The sequence below is a fragment of the Natator depressus genome, chromosome 12 (genome assembly GCF_965152275.1).
Source record: "Natator depressus isolate rNatDep1 chromosome 12, rNatDep2.hap1, whole genome shotgun sequence".
NCBI lineage: Eukaryota > Metazoa > Chordata > Testudines > Cheloniidae > Natator > Natator depressus.
This window is the reverse complement of record NC_134245.1, coordinates 24,685,877-24,699,481: the sequence shown is the minus strand read 5'-3', so window position 1 is coordinate 24,699,481 and position 13,605 is coordinate 24,685,877. Positions and strand designations below refer to the sequence as shown.

Genomic DNA, 13,605 nt, shown 5'->3' with positions numbered 1-13,605 from the left:
GCAGGTTTCTGCATCATTCAATAGGAAAATGATTTTTCTAAAACAGCCGGTACTGTAGGCCAAATATGCATCCCATTTATAAATCTAGGTGGGCATATTGACCTAAGGAAGCTGTGTATCCTAAGGGAAGTAATGCAGGTGCTTGGGTCATCTTTAACTGGCTTGGACAAAACACCTAGCTTGGGCCTGGCTGGCATTGGCAGGAGGGTGGACTATATGAACTACGAGCTCATTCCTTCTCTAAGATCTATGAGAGAGTCTATGGGCTCAGCTCTGCAAATACGACCAGGCATGCACTTTTTACTGTATGTAATCCCAGTGAAATTGGAATGGGGCTAGTCACGGAATACACTACAGCTGGTACTAACGCTCCAATTCAGCAAAGCACACAGGTAAAAGACTGAAATCAATGGCACTACTTGTGTTTAATGATAAGCACAAGATTAAGTGTCTTGTTATTTCAGCACTTAAGCATCTGCAGGTTCAGATATCATGATCCTGTCTAAATATAGTTAAATAGTGGTGATAGCTGGGTGAGACGGGTTGTAGCTTGACAATATACCTAAAATTTCAACCAGAAAGACTAAATGAAAATGTTTACACTAAAACTAAAACAATGGGAGGGGGAAGGAGGGAGGTAGAGAGAGAGGGAAGGGGGAGAAGATCAAAAAGAATGATGTTGCATGACTAAACTCCAGGGACAGAGGACAAATACACTAGTGGTGTTATTTGTAGAATGGTCTTCAGCATTGTTATATTTCTTAGAATAGATCTCTTTCATAGGAATGTTGTTTAATTTTAGATTCCCATTGTATTATTTAGGGAACATGCCATAACCAGTAATGTTTTATCCTTTCCTGAGCCTGTTGGGGGCAGTTTAAGAGAACAGTTATCTCTATTAGGATTTTCAGCACAATGGTGTGCCTAAATTTGAGTTTTACAAATCCCATTTTGAGCAGAATGAGAAAGCAAATGCTGATTTCCAAAACAATTTTTTCTTGTTTAAAAAAAAGATAAATCTAGATCATGCTCCATTTTTTCCTGATTTGTTTAAAAGTTTTTATTCAAACTAAAATCAGAGTCGAAATTCATAGAGGTCATCCCAACATTCCTGTGAAAACACCTTTCTTTATTAATATTATTTAATAGTTACATTATATCATCTATCCCAGAGGCCCTGTTCAGGATCAGGACCCCATGGGTTACATCACACATTGTCCTCTCAATATGTAACGTTTAATGAAAGCTACAAGCTACATGTGCATATACTGAAGGGAAAATAGCCCCATATGATTATTTTATCCCAGTGAAAGTCAATTAAATTCACCATAAGTGAATAAAGAGGGAGCCAGGGAAAAGAAAAGTAAACCACCTCTCAACAAAAACACAAACCTCAAAAGGTTCTAAATGATGGGTCTGGGCTTCTCCCATCTTTACTTTCCTGTAATTATTTTTTCACTCAGTTGACTTTAATTAACTTGCTGTAGGCTTGTAAGCCTGGTGAATGAGAACAATGTTTTATACATGGTAGCAAACAGGGGAATTTGAGAGGGAGAGAAGGAAATCCCCCTGCTGAACAAAGAAGGTGTGACCTCTAATCTTGGGGTGACTGAGCTTGTTTGACTGTTTGGTTTTTGGCTGTTTGTGTTTTTTTTTCTCTTTCAGGTTATTTTAAATTTACGGGTCAGTTGGGATTGTGTGTTTAGGGACTGTTTGAGCCTTGTTCGATCATCTTTGATCAGCCCGGTGATCACCCTCCCCCTCTGTGATTAATGAAGGAGTAGGGCTGGCTAGGAGAGAAGGCCTTAAAAGCCAGAGGCTAAGTGACAAAGAGGAGCCAGCGAACAAGAGAGTTTGTAAGAGGGAGTCATAATATAATCACTATGGTTAGGAAGGGCTGCATTGCCAGTGCCAACGCTGCTCCTGTCTCCTCCACCTGTATCCAGGTAGAGAACCTGACCATGGATGCCTCTACCCAGATTCTGGTGTGGATTTGCAGAGACTGTGGCCTGCATTTCCCACTCTCAGAAAGCCAGGATGGCGGGACCATCCAGTGTGAAAGACAGGCGGAATCTCTCCGGAAGCAGGTGGGAGAGCTACAGGTGGAGATGGCTAGGCTGAGGAGCATCTGTGCCCATGAGGAATTCATTGAGAATATTCATATGGAGATGTCCAAGGCTGAGGAACCTATGCAGCTAGAGGGGACTGCTGTCATGCCCTCAGGGGAGGAGGATATGGCTCTGTCACAGGGAGGACGCTGGCTGCTGATGACTTCTGGCAGCAGGCAGTGCTCCACCTCTACCCCCAACCCACCCTCCATAGTAGTGAAGAACCGTTATGCTGCCTTGGCAACAAGCAATGAGGAATTGCCCCCAAAGGTGGAGGAGAAGCCATATACCCCCAAGGCTGGAAAGACTGCAGCCACCACTCCCAGGGGGAAACGTAGGGTAGTGGTGGTTGGTGACTGTCTTCTGAGGGGGACGGAGGCACCTATCTGTCGCCCTGACATGACATCCCAGGAGGAATGCTGCCTGTCAGGGGCCCATGTCCGAGAAGTCACATAGGATCATCGAGGATCATCCAGTCCTCTGACTACTACCCCACACTACTCATCCATGTGGGCACTAATGATACTGCGAGGTATGACCCTCCACAGATCAGAAGTGACTACAGGGCTGTGGGAGTAAGGGTGAAGGAGCTGGGGGTGCAGGTGTTGTTCTCTTCGATCCTTCTAGTCAAAGGTAGGGGCCCAGGCAGAGACAGATGCATCCTGGAGGTGAATGCCTGGCTGCGAGGAGGGCTTTGGCTTACTTGACCAATGGGATGCTGTTCCGGGAAGAAGGACTGCTAAGTAGAGATGGGGTCCACCTATCAAGGAAGGGGAAGAGCATATTTGAATACAGACTGGCTAACTTAATGAGGAGGGCTTTAAATTAGGTTCAACAGGGGCAGGAGACAAAAGACCACAGGTAAGTCAAAAACATGGAGGCCTGGGAGAAGGGTTGGAATCTGGGGAAAGCATGGGTTGCTATAGAAGGGATAAGGGAGGGATGAGAGAATATAGAGGGGAAATCAAATCAGTATCTTAAATGTCAGTATACTAATGCGAGAAATATGGGGAATAAGCAGGAAGAACTAGACATGCTAGTCAATAAACACAACTATGACATAGTTGGCATCACAGAGACTTGGTGAGATAATACACCATGACTGGAACATTGGTATAGAAAGGTACAGCTTGCTCAGGAAGGACAGGCAGGGAAAAAAGGGAGGATGTGTTGCGTTATATATCAGAAATGTACACACTTGGACTGAGTTTGATGGAAATAGGAGACAGACTTGTTGAAAGTCTCTGGGTAAGGATAAAAGTGGTAAAAAAATCAAGGGTTATGTCATGGTAGGAGTCTACTGCAGACCACCTAACCAGGAAGAGAAGGTGGATGCGGCTTTTTATAAACAGCTAACAAAATCATCCAAAGCACAGGACTTGGTGGTGATGGGAGATATCAACTACCCAGACATCTGTTGGGAAAATAACACAGAAGGGTACAGATTATCCAACCAGTTCTTAGAATGTATTGGAGACAATTTTTTATTTCAGAAAGTGGAGAAAGTCACTAGGGGAGAGGCTGTTCTAGATTTGATTTTGATAAATAGGGAAGAACTGGTGGAGAATTTAAAAATAGAAGGCATCTTGGGTGAAAGTGATCATAAAATGCTGAGAGTTCATGATTCTAAGGGATGGTAGGAGGGAAAACTTCACAATAAGGAAAATGGATTTCAAGAAGGCAGCCTTTAGCAGACTCAGGGAGTTGGTCGGTAAGATCCAATGGGAAGCAAGTCTAAGGGGAAAAACAGTTCAAGAAAGTTGGCAGTTTTTCAGAAAGACATTATTAAGGGCACAAGAACTAACTATCCTACTGTGCAGGAAAGATAGGAAGTATGGCAAGCGACTACCCCCAGGAGATAACTAGGAGATATTCAATGATTTGAAACTCAAAAAAGAATCCTATAAAAAGTGGAAAGTAGGTCAAATTACAAAAGATGACTATAAACAAATAACACAAGTATGTAGGGACAAACTTAGAAAGGCTATGGCACAAAATGAGATTAACTAGCTAGAGACATAAAGGGTAACAAGCATGGGTGGTGGGTATAGTAGGCCAGGGAACGCTAAGCTTTCCCTGGCGCAGCCGCCACCGCTGGACACCTGGGCTGCGGTGGCCCCACCCCTTCCCCGAGGCCCCTGGTGCTGCTGCCTGCCCTCCACCTTCCCCCTAGGTCCCTGCTGCTCACTATGTTGTTCCTCCTCAGGGGCGAGGGAGTGAGGCGGACATGGCAAGCAAGTGGTGGGTGTGGGGGTCTGGCAGGGGAGTGAGGCAGCTCGGCCAGGCACTGGGGCCAGTGGCTCTGCCTGGCACTCGGATGGGGGGTGGCTCGGCCTGGCACTGGGGCCAGCCCGGTGCTCCAGGGATGGCTCGGCCTGGCCCGGAGCTGGAGTCATTGGCCTGGCACTCAGGCAGGGGGGAGCGGTGCAGTGGCACTCAGGCAGGGGGGAGCGGTGGGGCCGGACCAGCACTCAGGCTTGTTGGGGGTAGGGAATTGGCCTGATGCTGGGGCCAGCCTGGTGCCTGGGGGAGCGGGGACTGGCCTGGGGTGGGCGATCCAGGGCTCCTCTGGTCGAGGGGGGGCCCCTCAGGGCTCCTCCTGTTATTGGGGGGTTCGGGGCTCTGGCTAATGGGGGGCGGGGCCTCGGACAGAAGGGGCCGGGCCGGTGGGCTAGCCTCCCCAAAGTGGTGGTTCACCCACCACCCATGGTAACAAGCAAACATTCTACAAATACATTAGAAGCAAGAGGACAACCAAGGACATGGTAGGCCCGTTACTCAATGAAGGGGGAAAACAATAACAGAAAATGTGGAAATTGCTGAAGTGCTAAATGACTTTGTTTCAGTTTTCACCAAAACATTTAGTAGTAACTGGACATGTAACTTAATGAATGCCAGTGCAAATGAGGTAGGATCAGAGACTAAAATAGGGAAAGAACAAGTTAAAAATTACTTAAACAAGTTAGATGTTTTCAAGTCACCAGGGCCTGACGAAATACATCCTAGAATACTCAAGGAGCTGATTGATGAGATATCTGAGCCATTAGCAATTATCTTCAAAAAGTCATGGAAGACAGGTGAGATTCCAGAGGGCTGGAAAAGGGCAAATATAGTGCCCATCTATAAAAAGATGAATAAGGACAACCCAGGGGATTACAGACCAGTCAGCTTAATTTCTGTACCCGGAAAGATAATAGAGCAAATAATTAAGCAATCAATTTGCAAACATCTAGAAGATAATAAGGTGGTAAGTAACAGTCAGCATGGATTTGTCAAAAACAAATTGTGCCAAACCAATCTGATAGCTTTGTTTGACAGGGTAACAAGTCTTGTGGATAGGGAGGAAGTGACAGATGTGGTATATCTTGACTTTAGTAAGGCTTTTGATACTGTCTCACATGACCTTCTCATAAACAAACTAGAGAAATACAACCTAGATGGAGTTACTATAAGGTGGGTGCATAACTGGTTGGAAAATCATTCCCAGAGAGTAAAAGCGGCAAAGAGTCCTGTGGCACCTTATAGACTAACAGACGTGTTGGAGCATAAGCTTTCGTGGGTGAATACCCACTTCGTCGGATGCATGTCACCCATGAAAGCTTATGCTCCAATATGTCTGTTAGTCTATAAGGTGCCACAGGACTCTTTGCCGCTTTTACAGATTTAGACTAACACGGCTACCCCTCTGATACTTGACACCATCCCAGAGAGTAGTTATCAGTGGTTCACAGTCAAGCTGGAAGGGCATATCAAGTGGGGTCCCACAGGGATCAGTTCTGTATCTGGTTCTATTCAATATCTTCAGTGATTCAGATAATGGCATAGAGAGTACACTTATAAAGACTGTGGATGATACCAACCTGGGAGGGGTTGAAAGTCTTTTGGAGGTTAGGATTAAAATTCAAAATGATCTGGATAAACTGGAGAAATGGTCTGAAGTAAATAGGATGAAATTCAATAAGGACAAATGCAAAGTACTCCATTTAGGAAGAAACAATCAGTTGCACACATACAAAATGGGAAATGACTGCCTAGGAAGAAGTACTGCGGAGAGGGATCTGGGCGTAATAGTGGATCACAAGCTAAATATGAGTCAACAGTGTAACACTGTTGCAAAAAAAATGGGGGGGGGGAACACCATTCTGGGATGTATTAGCAGGAGCGTTATAAGCAGGACACAAGAAACAATTATTTTGCTCTACTCTGCACTGATTAGCCCTCAACTGGAGTATTGTGTCTAGTCCTGAGCACCCCATTTCAGGAAAGATGTGGACACACTGGAGACAGTCTAGAGAAGAGCAACAAAAATTATTAAAGGTCTAGAAAACATGACCTATGAGAGAAGATTGAAAAAAATTGGGTTTGTTTAGTCTGGAGAAGAGAAGACTGAGAGGGGACATAACAGTTTTCAAGTATATAAAAATTTGTTACAAGGAGGAGGGAGAAAAATTGTTATCCTTCACCTCTGAGGATAGGACAAGAAGCAATGGGCTTAAATTGCAGCAAAGACAGTTTAGGTTGGACATTAGAAAAAACTTCCTGTCAGGGTGGTTAAGCACTGGAATAAATTCCCTAGGGAGATTGTGGAATCTCCATCATTGGGGATTTTTAAGAGCAGGTTAGACAAACACCTGTCAGGAATGGTCTACATAATACTTAGTCCAGCCTTGAGTCCGGGGAACTGGATGGGAAGATCTCTCGAGGTCCCTTCCAGTCCTACGATTCTATCATTCTATGCTAGGTGTGCATTCCCCAGGCCTTTCTAAATCCAGTGTTTAAGTTGCGGAGTACAAACTCGAAAACCAGTTATACACACAAATGAAATATACTTGTTAGAAAAATACCAAGGAGAGATTATTAAAAGACTCTAATCATATGTCATTTGTAAACTGGTCAATAAGATAAAATCAATATTGGGACTATCCAGTATTATTGCAGCTGCAGTGGATAAGGCTGCATGAAGTCTTCCATTCTAACTTCCATTGTCAAGCTGACCATAACTTTCTAGACAGCATAGGAACTATATCTCACAAATTGGCTCACTCAGAACTTGCAGAAATGCAGTGAAATATATGTAATTTATACTCACTACACTTTTTCTGGTGGCTAAACTCCTTTCTCCCTATCAAGTTTTTATATGGTTGTCCATCACCATGGTATCTGAGCACTCTGTCCTTGAAAGCAGCAGGAGTATGTGCATATGATGATAATTAGCACCTTCCTGACATTAATTAATTGCCATAACACCAATGAGGAAGGAAAGTATTAGTATCAAATTAGGGGAAAGGTGGTGTTGTATCATTAAAAAACAAATATTTAAAGAAAAGTGGTTGGAGGTAAAAACATGAACTATGATTGCATGAATATTTTAGCAGAATTTTCAGACATCAAATCCTTTATTTGCAAAGATACAAGTAGACTTAATTCCTTCATGCTCCCAGGTGACATTGAAAGCAAATTAGAATGGCAGAAATGACATTGCAAAGTAACATGATGGGAAATCCATATTGCATTAGCTGTTTTACTGGAGATGAACTAGTTTAGTATAACTGTAGAGTGAGATGCTGCTGAAAATGAGTTACCTGCAGCATGTCACACAAAGTGCTAGGTCATAGAGGGAGGGCCTCAGTCTTTTGACAGACAGCAGTTTTCATTTTAAACGAAAATTAAAATGAACATTTTATTGGAAGTGCCTGGTCGGAGTGCCACTGAATTGTAGTTGTGCTTTTCAGCAACCATCTTCTGGAATCTTATGGACTGAACATATTACTGTGAATGATACGGCATTACAATAATACATCAATCCAAGAAATACAATAAAAGATAGTTGAAAACTGCTGTGAAAAGACAAATGTTTCTTTTGCTTTAAATTCTTTGGCAGAAATGCATAAACCAATCTACATTCATGTGCCTGATAACATGGGTTTGTTTACTGATTCATGATTATCGCTTTCCCCCCAGCCCTCTTGTTTATCCACCAAGAAATCTGACACTTCATGAAGAATGAAGTTGATATGTGTGTAAACTAGGCTTCTGCCTGTGATCTAATTCTTCAGGGAGAAGCCTAGGAACTGCCATTCTGGAACAGACCAATGGTCCATCTAGACCAGTGTCTTGTCTCTGACAGTGACCAGTATTAGTTGCTTCAGAGGAAGATGGAGGAAACCCTGCTGAAGACAGTCATGGCATAACATGGACACAAGGAAAGTTCCTTCCACCTTTAAGAGGCTGGCTTATGTTTGTTCACATAAGAGGCTGGCTTATGTTTGTTCACATCCAGTATCTCTGGCATGTAATGTTTTGGAAAACATAGTTGACGTGACTTAAACAGCAGTGCAAACAATTGTTTTCCAAGGGCTCTATCACTCACAGAAGGGAGAAGCAGTGGCCTAAGGAACATTCTTTACTCCCTTGTGTGGGCTACTCCAATTGCCAGACCCTCTGTACTGGGGAACGGTAGCTGCCATCTCACTGGTTTGGTTGGCACATCTGAGCCAGTGTGGAAGGTGAAGTAAACTGTTCCAGGGAAAGGGATGCTGCAGCTTATTTCCCCTACAGAGCAAAGGTGATGCAAAATCAGATTGTGACTCTAACGCTTTGCTGTGCTCCTGGGACAGTGCAGCTACGCACTGCCCCTTGCTCAGGCTGGATTGCATGATGCCTGTCCAGCCCCAAGTGAAGAAATGCACATAGACTAGTGTTGATATCCGGCTGATATCCATACATCAACGAGTCAAGAAAATGACTCGAGTTGTTTACAAACACTTACTGATTACTAAATTAGACAATTACAAATCATACAGAAATCAATGTAAATGTCTAGTTCACATGCACAGCATAAACTTCATTTTTCATGCCACGTGAGCTGCTGTAGCTTGAACCAAATCCTCTGGTTGACAGCAGGCTCCAAACATATTCAAACAGCTGCAATAGGATGTATGCATCTGCATCTTTCCTCGTTCTATTGCCTGAGCACATATATCTTTGTCCTATTTGTTCTGGCTCCTCTTATCTTTCCTGCCTGCAGAAGTGTGGGTACTTATTATTGAATACTGCACTCCCCAGTTTAAAGCTGCACGCTAGAAACATTTTAAAGTAGCAACTGAGGAAACTCACCCAGTCAAATTGATCCACAGTGCTAGTCCAGAGATGTATTTTTATGTGTGACATCTATAACGAAATCAGGAAATGAAAACAAAAGAGTGGAAACATACTAAGGAGTTGGGCAGGTGAGTTGGAAGATGATGTTTGGGGTTGGGAAGTTATTGTAGGATGTCTGTGTCTTCTCTTGAATGCTGTGCAGGTGGTGTGGGCCTGAGTGGCACCCAAGTTAGATGTTTTATTACAACCATTTTATTTCAGTTCTGTAGCATGGTTAAAGACTAGGATAGGCACGGTGAACAAATAAGGGAATGTGAGGATGAGAAAGAAACTGCTATTACTACTAGAATATCATCATTACTAGGCATACCATCTTGGGGAGGGAGGGAGATGGGGAATTCTTCCTCTGATACCAGAGGTTAAGCCAGAGTCCTTTACCTCAGACTGCTTCCAGGGCACCAAGTCCTCCCACTTTCCAGGTATCCAGTCTCTGCTTTACACCTGACCTGCAATGTCTATTAGACTTGCCATGTCACTCATCTAAGAAGAGGAATGTACAAACATGTCTCTCTCTCCACTATATGTATTTTCTGCTAAGGCTGGATTTCAAACACAGATATTGAATCAGAGGGGAAGAGATTATAAATCTCTCATTTGGTCACTGTCAACTTTTTCCTTTGAGGTTAGGAAACAAAAATTAAACCCAACCATTAAGGCCAAAGTTCTTCACCTTCTGTAGCACAGAGAGAAAGTGGGAAACCATTAGTCCCCTTGGTGAGCGGCTTTCCACACACCAAGAGTGCATCTTTGGTAGTAGCTTGTCACACATCCTTCTCTTCTTGCCCATGCATTTACTACATATTCTGATGGAAATTTTTGTTTATTTCAAAATTTCCCACAGGAAAAAAAATTGTTTCCAGTTGACACTTCAAAACAAAACAGGCTTTTGTTTTGACTCAGAATGTTGTTTCATTGTTTTTTGAAACCATTAAACCAAAAAACCTGTTGTGTTAAGTGAAACGGAAATGAACATTTTCAGTTTGAAATTTCCTCCTGGAAAACCAAATTTTTTTGCCTGAAAATTTTCAGTTCAAGATTTTTCATTCAACATTTCTTGTGGGGAAAATGGTTTTCTTATCAGTTGTATGACAGGGAAAATACATAATGGGGCTTGAAATTGGGGCTTGCACTGACCCTGGAAACCTAAGTAGATGGAAGTCATAAGTGGACTGTCTAGGTTGTACCAAGTCACTGCTCATTGTAATGAATGGGGGTGTTATAGCTCTCCCCTCTCTCTAAAACTCCAGTGTTGGGGATCTTAACACCTGCCATAGAACACCAAAGGGCACTTATTTTTTAACAAAGTATTTTTGATTTAGTCCCTCATCACAATATGGCTTAGGTAGAGACATTCTGATTGGCCTGGTCAGCTCTGTTGGATGTTAGAACCAACCTAGCAGTTGGAATTCAAGGAGTGAGAGAGAGAGCGCATACTTGTCCTGCCTGTTTTATGATTCTATTCATCCTTGTTTTAACCTCTCAGCTTTGCCAAGAGTCACTTGAGCAGGCAGAAATTGAGGCTCCAATGAACTGGAATTCCTGACTGTAGCTGATGATCTGGCACCCATTTCTCTGTGCAGCTTGAGGTGCTGCTAGGTCTCAGTGAAATTGCTGACCTGACCACATATGTTATGTGCCACCCATACAACATCTTCAGTGTTGTTTTAAATTATGCAGAACCTATTGACTTTCACTGGCTCTGTTCTCCAGTCATTTATGCCCTTATGCATCTTGACTTTCACAGTCTCTTAAAAGCCAGGCATTGCAATTCTGCAAAATGGGTGTTTCTGCCATTACAAAAATTCTGTGCTTTACAGGGGGTTCTTTTAATTTACATTAGGGCAAATCCACACAACAACAATAAAAATCATAACTGTGCTAGAAGCCAGTTATTTGGATTTCCCCTATTCTTGTGGAAACTTTGATTTTGTCAAAGATCAGTGGGTCAAATTCTGTTATACTTGAGCAGCCTCTTCCCATCAGTTTTAGAGCTGTCCCTAGATATCACTAATAGGTGTATTCATCCATGTTTGAACTCATTGCTGAGGTTTGACATAAGTATAAAAGACGACAAAATTGTTCTACAGGATTGGAACTGAAGAACAGGGTGTCAATGCTTGAAAAACACAAAACTGGCCTATTCAATTCCCACCACATATTGCAACAAGAAGCAGGCACTTCTGATTTCTGACTTCATATATTATTAAAGCCAAAGAAGGCACAGCACTCAGTAAACAATCCAAATAATCCTTTCAAAGTCAGAAAAAAATTCTTCTCTAAGTTTCAGGGTGCAAATTACTGCAGGAGTCATGTGTTACTAATCTCCTCAAAACTACACGAAGTCATTAACAAGTTAACACACACGCTTTCTCAAAGAACATTTGTAGGCCAAAAAAAAAAAAAATCTCTAAAGCATTTTAAATTTGAAATGAAAAAGCTTTCTTTACTTTGTTTCAAATTAACATCTCACTGGAGCCGTATAGTGACAGCACAAATAGTGAATTTTTCAGCCTTCTGGCTTCCTTCAGCACCAGAATAGCAATGATGCAAATACTCTAATTCAGATGCTTAGACCCACTAGGTTCAAGCAAAGCCTCTCTCCCATACTGGGTTTGGCAGCGTAATATAAAGGACATTGTCCCACTTACAATATTGCATGAAGAAGCATGTTCTGAATGTGATAGGGCTCAGTTCTAAAAGCTAGTAGAAATGCTCTGAAATTTTCCAAGCTCACAATGGTAAGTCAGTGGCCAGTCAGAAAGAGACAATTACAAACTGGGAAGCCATTGCCCCTTCTCCCCAGTTGGATGTTAAACAAAGATCAAGTTTTCAGGAGTGTTTTTTGTGGATTCCTAGGGCCATGATTCCAGCTGACACTCAGAATTGTATTTCACTGAGATACCCCTGATTACCAACCACATAAAAGAAGATCTAGGCTTTAACCTGCCCCGAAACAGTGGTCAGCACTGAACCATTTCAGAACATTACAACGCAGGTGCTGTCATCTCTTACATTTCTGGGAGATGAAAGACAACTTGTGACTCTGGACATCAGTTGCAAACTATGGACCATATTGTAAATTAGTGCCCGCTTTGATCACTTGTCGGTGGCATCTTAGACTTACACAAATCACTTCCAAAGCTAATCCCTGGCTCACTTATCTGGCCTTGGTTATCTGGATGTTGCAAATCACTTCTCTTGCCATGCAAAAGAAGACCTTCTTCACCAACTCCCCTAAATGTGTTTCAGGCCTCCCCTGCAGAACTCTGGAAGCTCCAACTCAAAATTCTCCCAGCAAGTAAGCATTGGGGTGGAGGAAGCTGGACCTGTTCCCTTCCCTCCCAAGACATCCAAGGTTTAGGAGGCCAATATGCGTCCCCTCCAAGATGTCAGTGCTGTGTACATAGAGATGGAGGAATGGGATTTTTGTGGGGGCTGTTGAGGGGAGGGGAGAATGAAGCAGGGGCCACAAGGCTACTGAAGTCCTTCATACATGTAGGTTCAACATGACATCACTAGGTTTTGTCTGTGTATTTACAATAGTGATTTTGCAATACCAGGGGTGAGATTTGAGGGATTTTGTATATGGTTTGTTTTGCTACAATGATGCTAGTTTGCTGCATGCCCTTATATAATTTTGCTCCTTAAGCTGGGGTTTGTATTTCTTAAATTGTATTCCCCTTGTTCTAGAAGCAAAAATTATTTTAAAGGAGAGAATAACAATTCTGTTTTTCGCAAAAAGAAAAGGAGTACTTGTGGCACCTTAGAGACTAACAAATTTATTTGAGCATAAACTTTCGTGAGCTACAGCTCACTTCATCGGATGCGTTCAGTGGAAAATACAGTGGGGAGATTTATACACATAGAGAACATGAAACAATGGGTGTTACCACACACATTGTAACCAGAGTGATCACTTAAGGTGAGCTATTACCAGCAGGAGAGCGGGGGCGGGGGACCTTTTGTAGTGATAATCCATTACAATCTACATACCACACAGACTATGCTGACAGCTTGTGCCATACGCTCTCAAAGAAACTGCGGAACCACCTGATCAACATCCTCTACAGCAAACAGGGGAAGATTAAGAATGAGCTCTCAAAACTGGATACTCTCATGAAAAACCAATCTTCCACACAAACTTCCTCATGGCTGGACTTTACAAAAACTAGACAAGCCATTTACAACACACACTTTGCTTCTCTACAAAAGAAAAAGAACACTAAACTATATAAACTACTACATGCCACACGGGGCCACAACAGTTGTTCCCTTAACCCACCCAGCAATATTGTTAATCTATCCAACTATACTCTTAGCCCAGCAGAAGAATCTG

At 42.7% G+C, this 13,605-nt stretch overlaps 1 protein-coding gene across 2 annotated transcripts in view; it reads right to left on the bottom strand.

Annotated features, from left to right (window-relative positions):
- Positions 1 to 13,605, bottom strand: part of CHST8 (carbohydrate sulfotransferase 8) — a 262,922-nt gene that overhangs the window by 203,440 nt on the left and 45,877 nt on the right. The gene's annotated exons all lie outside the window — the stretch shown is intronic.